The sequence below is a fragment of the Rattus norvegicus genome, chromosome 3 (assembly GCF_021556685.1).
Source record: "Rattus norvegicus strain SHRSP/BbbUtx chromosome 3, alternate assembly SHRSP_T2T, whole genome shotgun sequence".
NCBI lineage: Eukaryota > Metazoa > Chordata > Mammalia > Rodentia > Muridae > Rattus > Rattus norvegicus.
The window spans coordinates 139,866,270-139,878,654 of record NC_141536.1 but is presented as its reverse complement, the minus strand read 5'-3'; the positions used below and the strand labels follow the sequence as shown (position 1 = coordinate 139,878,654).

The 12,385-nt window shown below is 38.3% G+C and overlaps 1 long non-coding RNA gene across 1 annotated transcript in view; it reads left to right on the top strand.

The window, feature by feature from the left end:
- LOC102548278 (uncharacterized) overlaps window positions 1–12,385 on the top strand; it is a 33,022-nt gene that overhangs the window by 839 nt on the left and 19,798 nt on the right.

The following is a 12,385-nucleotide window of genomic DNA, read 5'->3' as shown; positions in this document are numbered from 1 at the left end:
ACAGCGTCTTGGGTAGTCATCATGCAGATCTTGTCAGGACAACCATATGGTTAAAAGAGTTATGGTTAGAGTTTCTTAGAATACAGAATCCTGGGCCACGTAGCAAAAATAATTAAAGGAAGAGAGGCACGGACTTGAGTTGGGAGATATAAGAAGAGAAATTACATAAATATGGAACACATACATGAACTTTTTTTTTTTGGTTCTTTTTTTTTCGGAGCTGGGGACCGAACCCAGGGCCTTGCGCTTCCTAGGCAAGCGCTCTACCACTGAGCTAAATCCCCAACCCCTACATGAACTTTTAAAACAAAAAATGAAAGGCAGTTTCCCTAATATGAGGAGGATTTAATGGAATATTTTCCAAATGGATTTTTGGATTTCCAATAAAAATACTTTCATGGAAATGGCAATAAAAGACCTGCAATTTTTAATTTGAAATGTTGTATATTTTTTCTTTAGTTCTGCCTGACCTAAAGTTTGCCCTAAATAGATTTATTATTATATTATTTATTGTGCTAGTATCTGTCCCTTCATAATAATTTTTTCATTCAGAGTTTAATATCTTTATAAAGAAAACACTTTTAAAATAGGCTATAGACTTTATATATGGTAGAAATAATGACAAAACCATAATTAAATATAAGAAGCCAATTCCTCAGTTATTATTAATATTTTACAAATTTAATGCTTGCTTGAAAAGACTTTATCGATGTGTGGCCCCACAAAGAAAATATCTAGTAATTTAAAAAAAAAGACTTCTTAATTAAAAATAGATCATATAGGGGTTGGGGATTTAGCTCAGTGGTAGAGCGCTTGCCTAGGAAGCACAAGGCCCTGGGTTCGATCCCCAGCTCCGAAAAAAAGAACCAAAAAAAAAAAATAGATCATAGGCTGGTGAGATGGTACCAGCTGTTCTTCCAGAGGTCGTGAGTTCAGTTCTCAGCAAACACACAGTGATTCATCACTATTAATAAAAGAAGATCTGATGCCGCCTTCTGGAACTAAGGTATACATGAAGACAGAGCACTCGTGAATGAATAAATACTTTCTTTAAAATCTTTTTTTTTTTTTTTTGGTTCTTTTTTTCGGAGCTGGGGACCGAACCCAGGGCCTTGCGCTTCCTAGGTAAGCGCTCTACCACTGAGCTAAATCCCCAGCCCCCTTTCTTTAAAATCTTAAGAATATTTTCTAGTTCCATCCATTTGCCTAAGAATTTCATGATGTCATTGTTTTTGATAGCTGAGTAATATTCCATTGTGTAGATGTACCACATTTTCTGTATCCATTCCTCTGTTGAAGGGCATCTGGGTTCTTTCCAGCTTCTGGCTATTATAAATAAGGCTGCTATAACATAGTGGAGCACGTGTCTTTGTTGTATGTTGGACATCTTTTGGGTATATGCCCAGGAATGGTATAGCTGAGTCCTCAGGTAGTACTATAGCCAATTTTCTGAGGAACCTCCAGACTGATTTCCAGAATGGTTGTACCAGTCTGCAATCCCACCAACAATGGAGGAGTGTTCCTCTTTCTCCACATTCTCGCCAGCATCTGCTGTCACCTGAGTTTTTTATCTTAACCCTTCTGACTTATTTGAGGTGGAATCTCAGGGTCATTTTGATTTGCATTTCCCTGATGACTAAGGATGTTTATTTCTTTAGGTTCTCCGTGGTCATTCAGTATTTCTTTGTTTAGGATTCTTGCTTTTAGTTCTGTACCACATTTTTAATAGGGTTATTTGATTCTATGGAGTCTAACTTTTTAAGTTCTTTGTATGTGATTGATATTGTATATACTGTATATGTCAAATTTAGGATTGGTAAAGACCTTTCCCCAATTGGTTGGTTGTTGTTTCGTACTATTCACAGTGTCCTTTGACTCACAGAAGCTTTGCAATTTTATGAGGTCTTATTTGTCCATTCTTGATCTTAGAGCATAAACTTTTTTTGTTCTGTTCAGGAAATTTTCCTCTGTGCCTGTGTTTGATGCTCTTCCCCACATTTTCTTCTATTAGTTTCACTGTATCTGGTTTTATGTGGAGGTACTTGATCTACTAGGACTTGGGCTTTTTACAAGGACATAAGAATGGATTGATTTGCATTCTTCTACATACTGATCTTCAGATAAAGCAGCACCATTTGTTGAAATGCAATTTTTTCCCACTGGATGGTTTCAGCTCCTTTGTCAATGATCAAGTGACCATAGGTGTGTGTGTTCATTTCTGGGTCTTCAATTCTATTCCTTTGATCTATTTGGCTTTCTCTGTACCAATTCCATGCAGTTTTCTTAAATCACAAATGGTCTGTAATACAGCTTGAGGTCAGGGATGGTGATTCCCCCAGAAGATTTTTTATTGCTGAAAATAGTTTTTGCTATCCTGCGTTTTTTGTTATTCTAAATGAATTTGAAAATTGATCTTTCTAACTCTATGAAGAATTGAGTTGTAATTTTGATGGGGATTACATTGAATCTGTAGATTGCTTTTGGCAAAAATGGCCATTTTTACTCTATGAAATCTGCCAATCCATGAGCATGGGAGGTCTTTCCATCTTCTGAGATCTTCTTCAATTTCTTTCTTCAGACATTGAAGTTCTTGCCATACTGATCATTCACTTGCTTGGTTAGAGTCACACCAAGATATTTTATAGTATTTATGACTATTGTGAAGGGTCTCCTTTCTCTAATTTCTTTCTCAGCCTGATTATCCTTTGAGTAGAGGAAGGCTACTGATTTGTTTGAGTTAATATTATATCCATCAAGGGGGTGGGGATTTGGCTCAATGGTAGAGCGCTTAAGGCCCTGGGTTCGGTCCCCAGCTCCAAGAAAAAAAAAGAAGTTTCTAGAATATTATATCCATCCACCTTGCTGAACTTTTTTTTATCAGGCTTAGTAGTTCTCTGGTGGAATTTTTGGGGTCACTTAAGTATACTATCCTATTATCTGCAAATAGTGATACTTTGACTTCTTCTTTTCCGATCTGTATCCCCTTGACCTCCTTTTGTTGTCTGATTGCTCTGGCTAGGACTTCAAGAACTATATTGAATAAGTAGGGAGAGAGTGGGCAGCCTTTTCTAGTCCCTGATTTTAGTGGGATTGCTTCAAGATTCTCTCCATTTTGTCTGATGTTGGCTACTGGTTTGCTGTATGTTGCTTTTACTATGTTTAGGTATGGACCTGATCTTTCAAAGCCTTTTAATATGAAGGGATATTGAACTTTGTCAAATGCTTTCTTAGCATCTAATGAGATGATCATGTGTTTTTTTTTTCTTGGTGTTTGTTTATATAATGAATTCTGTTGATGGATTTCCATTTATTGAGCCTTCCCTGAATCCCTGGGATGAAGCCTATTTGATCATGGTGAATGATCGTTTTGATGTGTTGTTCTTTGATTCAGTTTTCGAGAATATTTTTGAGTATTTTTGCATCGATATTCATAAGGGAAATTAGTCTGAAGTTCTCTTTCTTTGGTCTTTGCATAGTTTAGGTATAAGCATAATTGTGGCTTCATAGAAGGAATTGGGTAATGTTCCTTCTGTTTCTATTTTTGTGGAATATTTTGAGTATTGGTATTAGGTCTTCTTTGAATGTTTAATATACTTTTCCACTAAACCTGTCTGTCCTGGGCTTTTTTTGGTTGGAAGACTTTTAATGACTGCTTTTGTGTCTATAGGGGTTATGGGACTGTTTAGATGGTTTATCTGATCCCGATTTAACTTTGGTACCTGGTATCTGTCTAGAAAATTGCCTATTTCCTCCAGGTTTCCCAGTTTTGTTGAGTATAGGCTTTTGTAATAAGATCTGATAATTTTTGAATTTCCTCAGTTTCTGTTGTTATGTCTCCATTTTGATTTCAGATTTTGCAATTTGGATACTCTTTCTGTGCCCTCTGGTTAATCTGGATAAGGGTTTATCTATCTTGTTGATTTTCTCAAAGGAATAGCTCTTGGTCTTGTTAATTCTTTGTATAGTCTCTTTTATTTCTATTTGGTTGATTTCAGCCTTGAGTTTGATTATTTCCTACCTTCTACTCCTCTTGGATGTATTTGCTTCTTTTTGTTCTAGAGATTTCAGGTGTGCTGTCAAGGTATTGATGTATGCCCTCTCCAATTTCTTTTTGGAGGCACACAGAGCTATGAGTTTTCCTCTTAGCACTGCTTTTATTGCATCCCAAAAGTTTGGTTATGTTGTGCCTTCATTTTCATGAAATTCTAGAAAGTCTTTATTTCTGTCTTTATTTCTTCCTTGACTAAGTTATCTTTGAGTAGAGAATTGTTCAGTTTTCATGAGTGTGTGGGCTTTCTGTTCTTTCTGTTATTGTCAAAGTCAATTAAATTAGGAGCAAAAGCTCATAAACATAAATATCCAGGAAATTAAGGACACAATGAAAAGTCCAAGCCTAAGAATAATAGGTGATGATTCCCAAATCAAAGGACCAGAAAATATCTTTAACAAAATCATAGATGAAAACTTACTTAACATAAAGAAATAGATGGCCATAAATGTACAAGAAACCTACAAAACACCAAATAGATTAGACCACAAAAAAAAAAAAACAAAAAACAAAAACAAAACACAACTCCTGTCACAAAATAATCAAAACACTAAATACACAGAACACAGAAAGAAATCTAAAGGGAAAAAGTCCCAGTAACATAGAAAGGCAGGCCTATCTGAATTACACCAGATTTCTCAACAGAGATTCTAAAAGGAAGAAGATCCTGGACAGATGTCATGCAGACGCTCAGAGAACAGAAATGCCAGCCCAAGCTACTATAACCAGCAAACTCTCAATCACTGTAGATTGAGAAATCAAGATATTCTATAACAAAACCAAATTTAAGCAATATCTTTCTACTAATCTAACCCTATGAAGGATATTAGAAGGAAAACTCCAAAACACAGAGGGTAATTATATCAAACAAAAACCAAGAAATTAATCATCTCACAGCAACCACAAAAGAGAGCCACATAAGCCTAATCATACTTCTTTTTTAAAATTTTTTATTAGATATATTTCTTTACTTACATTTCAAATGTTATTCGCCTTTCTGGTTTTCTGTCCATAAAACCCTATCCCCTCCCCTCCCCATCTTCCATACGGGTATTCCCCTCATACATCCCCCTTACTGCCCTTCCCACATTCCCCTGCACTGGGGGTCCAACCTTGGCAGGACCAAGGGCTTTCCCTTCCACTGGTGCCCCCAAAAAGCTATTCTCTGCTACATATGCAGTTTGAGCCCTGGGTCAGTCCATGTATAGTCTTTTGGTATTGGTTTAGTCCCTGGAAGCTCTGATTGGTTGGCATTGTTGGTTTTATGGGTTTGCAAGCTCCTTCAGCTCTTTCAATACTTCCTCTAATTCCCCCAAGGGGGTCCTGTTCTCAGTTCAGTGGTTTGCTGCTAGCATTGACCTCTGTATTGGACATGCTCTGGATGTGTCTCTCACGAGAGATCTATATCCGGTCTCTTTCAGCATGCATTTTTTAGAGTCATCAATCTTATCTAGTTTTGGTGGGTGTATTTATATGGGCCACATGTGAGGCAGGGTCTAAATGGCCGTTCCTTGAATCACTGCTCTAAATTTTGCTTCCATAGCCCCTCATATGGATAATTTTTCCCTTTTTAAGAAGGAGTTGGAGCATCCGATATTAATCATCCTTCTTCTTGAGCTTCCTGTGGTCTATGGATTGCATCTTGGGTAATTCAAGCTTTTTGGCTAATATCCACTTATCAATGAATGCATAGCAAGTGTGTTTTCTGTGATTGAGTTACCTCATGCAGGATGATATTTTCTAGTTCATTCCATTTGCCTATGAATTTCATGAAGTCATTGTTTTTGATAGCTGAGTAGTACTCCATTGTGTAGATGTGCCAAATTTTTGAATCCATTCCTCTGTTGAAGGGCATCTGGGTTCTTTCCAGCTTCTGGCTACTATAAATAAGGCTGCTATGAACATAGTGGAGCATGTGTCTTTGTTGTATGTTGGAGCATCTTTTGGGTATATGCCCAAGAGAGGTATAGCTGGGTCTTCAGGTAGTGCTATGTCCAATTTTCTGAGGCACCTCCAAACTGATTTCCAGAGTGGTTGTACGAATTTGCAATCCCATCAACAATGGAGGAGTGTTCTTTTTTCTCCACATCCTTGCCAGCCTCTGCTGTCACCTGAGTTTTTTTATCTTAGCCATTTTGACTGGAGTGAGGTGAAATCTCAGTGTGGTTTTGATTTGCATTTCCCTGATGACTAAGGATGTTGAACATTTCTTTAGGTGCTTTTTGGCCATTCGATAATCCTCAGGTGAGAATGTTTTGTTTAGCTTTGTATCCCCATTTTTTAATAGGGTTATTCGGCTCTCTGGAATCTAACTTCTTGAGTTCTTTGTATATTTTGGACATTAGCCCTCTATCTGTTGTAGGATTGGTAAAGATCTTTTCCCAATCTGTTGGTTGCCGTTTTGTCCTAACCACAGTGTCCTTTGCCTTACAGAAGCTTTGCAGTTTTATGAGATCCCATTCGTCGATTCTTGATCTTAGAGCATAAGCCATTGGTGTTTTGTTCAGGAAAATTTCCCCAATGCCCATGTGTTCGAGACTCTTCCCCACTTTTTCTTCTATTGGTTTGAGTGTATCTGGTTTGATGTGGAGGTCCTTGATCCACTTGGACTTAAGCTTTGTACAGGGTGATAAGCATGGATCGATCTGCATTCTTCTACACGTTGACCTCCAGTTGAACCAGCACCATTTGTTGAAAATGCTATCTTTCTTCCATTGGATGGTTTTAGCTCCTTTGTCAGAGATGAAGTGACCATAGGTGTGTGGGTTCATTTCTGGGTCTTCAATTCTGTTCCACCAATCTATCTGCCTGTTTCTGTACCAATACCATGCAGTTTTTATCTATTGCTCTGCAATACTGCTTGAAGTCAGGGATGGTGATTCTCCCAGAAGTTCTTTTATTGTTGAGTATATTTTTTGCTATTCTGGGTTTTTTGTTATTTCAAATGAATTTGCAAATTGCTCTTTCTATCTCTATAAAGAATTGAGTAGGCACTTTATGGGTATTGCATTGAATCTGTAGATTGCTTTTGGCAAAATAGTCATCTTAACTATATTAATCCTACCAATCCATAAGCATGGAAGATCTTTCCATCTCCTGAGATCTTCCTCAATTTCTTTCTTCAGAGACTTGAAGTTCTTGCCATACAGATCTTTAACTTGCTTGGTTAAAGTCACACCAAGATATTTTATATTATTTGGGACTATTGTGAAGGGTGTCATTTCCTTAATTTCTTTCTCAGCCTGCTTATCCTTTGAGTAGAGAAAGGCAACCAATTTAAGTTAATTTTATACCCCGAGACCTTGCTGAAGTTGTCTATCAGGTTAAGTAGTTCTCTGGTGGAACTTTTGGAGTCACTTAAGTACACTATCATATCATCTGCAAATAGTAATATTTTGATTTCTTCCCTTCCAATTTGTATCCCTTTGACCTCCTTTCACTTTCTGATTGCTCTGTCTAGGACTTCAAGTACTATATTGAATAAGTAGGGAGAGAGTGGGCAGCCTTGTCTAGTCCCTGATTTTAGTGGGATTGCTTCAAGTTTCTCTCCATTTAGTTTGATGCTAGCTACTGGTTTGCTGTATATGGCTTTCACTATGTTTAGATATGGGACTTGATTTCCTGATCTTTCCAGGACTTTTATCATGAAGCGGTGTTGAATTTTGTCAAATGCTTTCTCAGCATCTAATGAAATGATCATGTGGTTCTTATCTTTGAGTTTGTTTATATAGTGGATTACATTGGTGGATTTTCGTATATTAAACCATCCCTGCATCCCTGGGATGAAGTCTAGTTGATCATGATGATCATTTTGATGTGTTCTTGGATTCAGTTTGCAACAATTTTTTTGAGTATTTTTGTGTCGATATTCATAAGGGAAATTGGTCTGAAGTTCTCTTTCTTTGTTGGGTCTTTGTGTGGTTAGGTATAAGAGTAATTGTGGCTTCATAGAAGGAATTCGGTAGTGCTCCATCTGTTTCAATTTTGTGGAATAGTTTGGACAGTATTGGTATGAGGTCTTCTATGAAGGTCTGATAGAATTCTGCACTAAACCCCTCTGGACCTGGGCTCTTTTTGGTTGGGAGACTTTTAATAATTGCTTCTATTTCTTTAGGAGTTATGGGGTTGTTTAGATGGTTTATTTGTTCCTGATTTAACTTTGGTACCTGGTATCTGTCTAGAAAATTGTCCATTTCCTCCAGATTTTCCAGTTTTGTTGAATATAGGCTTTCATAGTAGAATCTGATGATTTTTTTTTAATTTTTCAGATTCTGTTGTTATGTCTCCCTTTTGATTTCTGATTTTGAATAATTTGGATACACTTTCTGTGACCTCTGGTTAGTCTGGCTAAGGGTTTATCTATCTAGTTGATTTTCTCAAAGAACCAGCTCCTGGTTTTGTTGATTCTTTGTATAGTCCTTTTTGTTTCTACTTGTTTGATTTCAGCTCTGGGTTTGATTATTTCCTGCCTTCTACTCCTCTTGTGTTTATTTATAAATTTTTGTTCTAGAGCTTTTAGGTGTGCTGTCAAGCTGCTGACATATGCTCTCTCCTGTTTCTTTTGGCAGGCACTGAGAGCTATGAGTTTTCCTCTCAGTACTGCTTTCATTGTGTCCCATAAGTTTGGGAATGTTGTATCTTCATTTTCATTAAATTCTAAGAAGTCTTTAATTTCTTTCTTTATTTCTTCCTTGACCAAGTTCTCATTGAGTAGAGCATTGTTCAACTTCTATGTGTATGTGGGCTTTCTGTCATTATTGTTGATATTGAAGACCAGTCTTAGTGTGTAGTGATCTGATAGGGTGCATGGGATTATTTCTATCTTCCTGTGCCTGTTGAGGCCTGTTTTGTGACCAATTATATGGTCAATTTTGGAGAAGTTTACATGTGGTGCTGAGAAGAAGGTATATCCTTTTGTTTTATGATGGAATGTTCTATAAATATGTCAAATCCATTTGGTTCATAACTTCTGTTAGTTTCTTTACGTCTCTGTTTAATTTCTGTTTCCATGATCTGTCCAGTGATGAGAGTGGGGTGTTGAAATCTCCTACTATTATCATGTGAGGTGAAATGTGTGCTTTGAGCTTTAGTAAGGTTTCTTCTATGAATGTAGGTGCCATTGCATTTGGAGCATAGATATTTAGGATTGAGAGTTCATCTTGGTGGATTTTTCCTTTGATGAAAATTAAGTGTCCTTCCTTATCTTTTTTAATGACTTTTGGTTAAAAGTCAATTTTATTTGATATTAGAATGGCAACTGCAGCTTGTTTCTTCGGGCCATTTGCTTGGAAAGTTGTTTTCCAGCCATGTACTCTGAGGTAGTGTCTGTCTTTGTCTCTGAGATGTGTTTCCTGCATGCAGCAAAATGCTGGGTCCTCTTTATGTATCCCTTTTGTTAGTCTATGTCTTTTTATTAGGGAATTGAGTTCATTGATGTTGAGAGATTTTAAGGAATAGTGATTGTCACTTCCTGTTATTTTCATTGTTAGAGGTAGAATTATGATTGTTTGTCTCTCTTTTGGTTTCATTACAAGGAAATTATATTCTTGCTTTCTGTACAGTGTAGTTTCTCTCCTTGTGTTGTAATTTTCCACCTATTATCCTTTATAGGGCTGGATTTGTAGAAAGATATTGTGTAAATTTGGTTTTGTCATGGAATATCTTGGTTTCTCTATCTATGTTAATTGAAAGTTTTGCTGGATACAGTAACTTGGGCTGGCATTTGTGTTCACTTACGGTCTGTATGACATCTGTCCAGGATCTTCTGGCTTTCATAGTCTCTGGCGAGAAGTATGGTGTAATTCTTATAGGTCTGCCTTTATATGTCACTTGACCTTTTTCCCTTACTGCTTTTAATATTCTTTCTTTGTTTTGTGCATTTGGTGTTTTACCTATTATGTGACAGGAGGAATTTCTCTTGTGGTCCAATCTATTTGGAGTTCTGTAGGCTTCTTGTATGTTTATGGGCATCTCTTTCTTTAGGTTAGGGAAGTTTTCTTCCATAATTTTGTTGAATATATTTACTGGCCCTTTAACTTGGGAGTCTTCACTTTCTTCTATACCTATTATCCTTACATTTGATCTTCTCATTGAGTCCTGAGTTTCCTGTGTATTTTGTGCTAGATGCTTTTTGTGTTTTATATTATCTTTGACAGTTGTGTCAATGTTTTCTATGGTATCTTCTGCCCCTGAGATTCTCTCTTCTACCTCTTGTATTCTGTTGGTGATGCTTGTATCTACAGCTCCTTGTCTCTTCCTTTGGTTTTCTATATCCAGGGTTGTCTCCCTTTGTGCTTTCTTTATTGTTTCTATTTCCATTTTCAATTCCTTCACCTGTTTGATTGTGTTTTCCTGTAATTCTTTCAGGGATTTTTGTGTTTCCTCTCTAAGGACTTCTGCTTGTTTTCTTGTGTTTTCCTGCATTTATCTGAGTTCTTTATGTCTTTCTTAAAGTCCTCCATCATGATCAAAAATGTGATTTTAAATCTAAACCTTGCTTTTCTGGTGTTTTGGATATCCAGTGTTTTCTTTGGTGGGAGAACTGGGCTCTGACGATGCCAAGTAGTCTTGGTTGCTGTTAATTAGGTTCCTGCACTTGCCTCTAGCCATTGGGTTGTCTCTGGTGTTTGCTTGTCTTGCTGTTTCTGAGAGTGACTTGACCCTGCTGTAGGCCTCTGTGTCAGCACTCCTGTAGAACGTTTTCCTGTTTTCTTTCAGCCTTTCCTGAGAACAGGTGCTTATTTCAGGTGTGTTGGCACTCCTGGAGACTGTCTTCCAGCTCTAGGCATGGGTAGGAATCAAAGGGTCCTGCCCCTGACTGCTCGTGTAGGTCCTTGCACCCCACAGGCACAGTTGCCACTGTGCAATTCCCTCTTGGGTCTGGACTGTGGGCAGAGGGTATTCTCCTCTTACTTCTCATGAGTAGCCACACTTCTGAGGACCCAGCCCTCTCCCCCATGGGATTTGGGTGCAGGGAGCTGTTTGGCCACTTCAGTTCAATCCTGGGCACAGACCAGAACTGTGCTTACTGGCGGCTGTCTGTTCCTGTATCCCTGTGTCCAGAGGCACTGTGCAGTTTCCCCTTGGACCAGGGATGTGGGCCGAGGCGTGCAAAGGTGGCAGTCTGTCTTATGGCCTCAGGATGTCTGCACTCCTGAGCGGTCTGCTCTCTTCCCCCACAGGATTTGGGTGCAGGGAGCTGTGGGATGGAAAATCAATCCATCCTTATTGCCCTGGACAAATCTTAAGTCTAAGTGGATCAAAGACCTCCACATAAAACCAAATACACTCCACTATGTTCATAGCAGCCTTATGCACTCATTAATAAGTGCATATTAGCCCAAAAGCTGGAGCTATCCAAGATGCAATCCACAGACCACAGGAAGCTCAAGAAGGATGACTAAAATTGGATGCTCCCGTTCCTTCTTAAAAGGGGAGAAATATCCATAGGAGGGGATATGGAAGCAAAGTTTAGAGCAGTGACTGAAGGAACAGCCATTCAGAATCTGCCCCATATGTGGCCCATATATATACAGCCACCAAAACTAGAGAAGATTGATGAAGCTAAAAAATGCATGCTGAAAGAGACCGGATATAGATATCTCCTGAGAGACACATCCAGAGCATGTCCAATACAGAGGTTAATGCTAGCAGCAAACCACCGAACTGAGAACAGGACCACTTGGGGGAAATTAGAAGAAGGATTGAAGGAGATGAAGGAGCTTGCAACCCTATAAAAACAACAATGCCATCCAACCAGAGCTTCCAGGGACTAAACCAATACCAAAAGACTATACATGGACTGACCCAGGGCTCAAACTGCATATGTAGCAGAGAATAGCTTTTTGGGGGCACCAGTGGAAGGGAAAGCCCTTAGTCCTGCCGAGGTTGGACCCTCAGGGCAGGGGAATATGCGGGGGTGACAGTAAGGGGGATGGATGGGGGAATACCTGTATGGGGGATGGGGAGGGGATGGAGGCTTATGGACAGGAAACAGGGAAAGAGAATAATATTTGAAATGTAAGTAAAGAAATATATCTAAGAAAAAAAGAGCATTTTGCAAATTCATTGGGAATCACAAAAAAACCAGGATAGCATAAACTATTCTCAACAATAAAAGAATATCTAGGGGAATCACCATCCCTGACCTCAAGTTGTATTATAGACTAATCAGGATAAAAACTGCATGGTATTGGTACCGAGAAAGGCATAGACCAAAGAAATAGAGTTGAAAACACAGAAATTAACCCATACAACTATGGTCACTTGATCTTTGACAAAAGGAACTGAAACCATCCAATGGAAAAAATGCATTTCAACAAATGGTGCTGGTTCAAC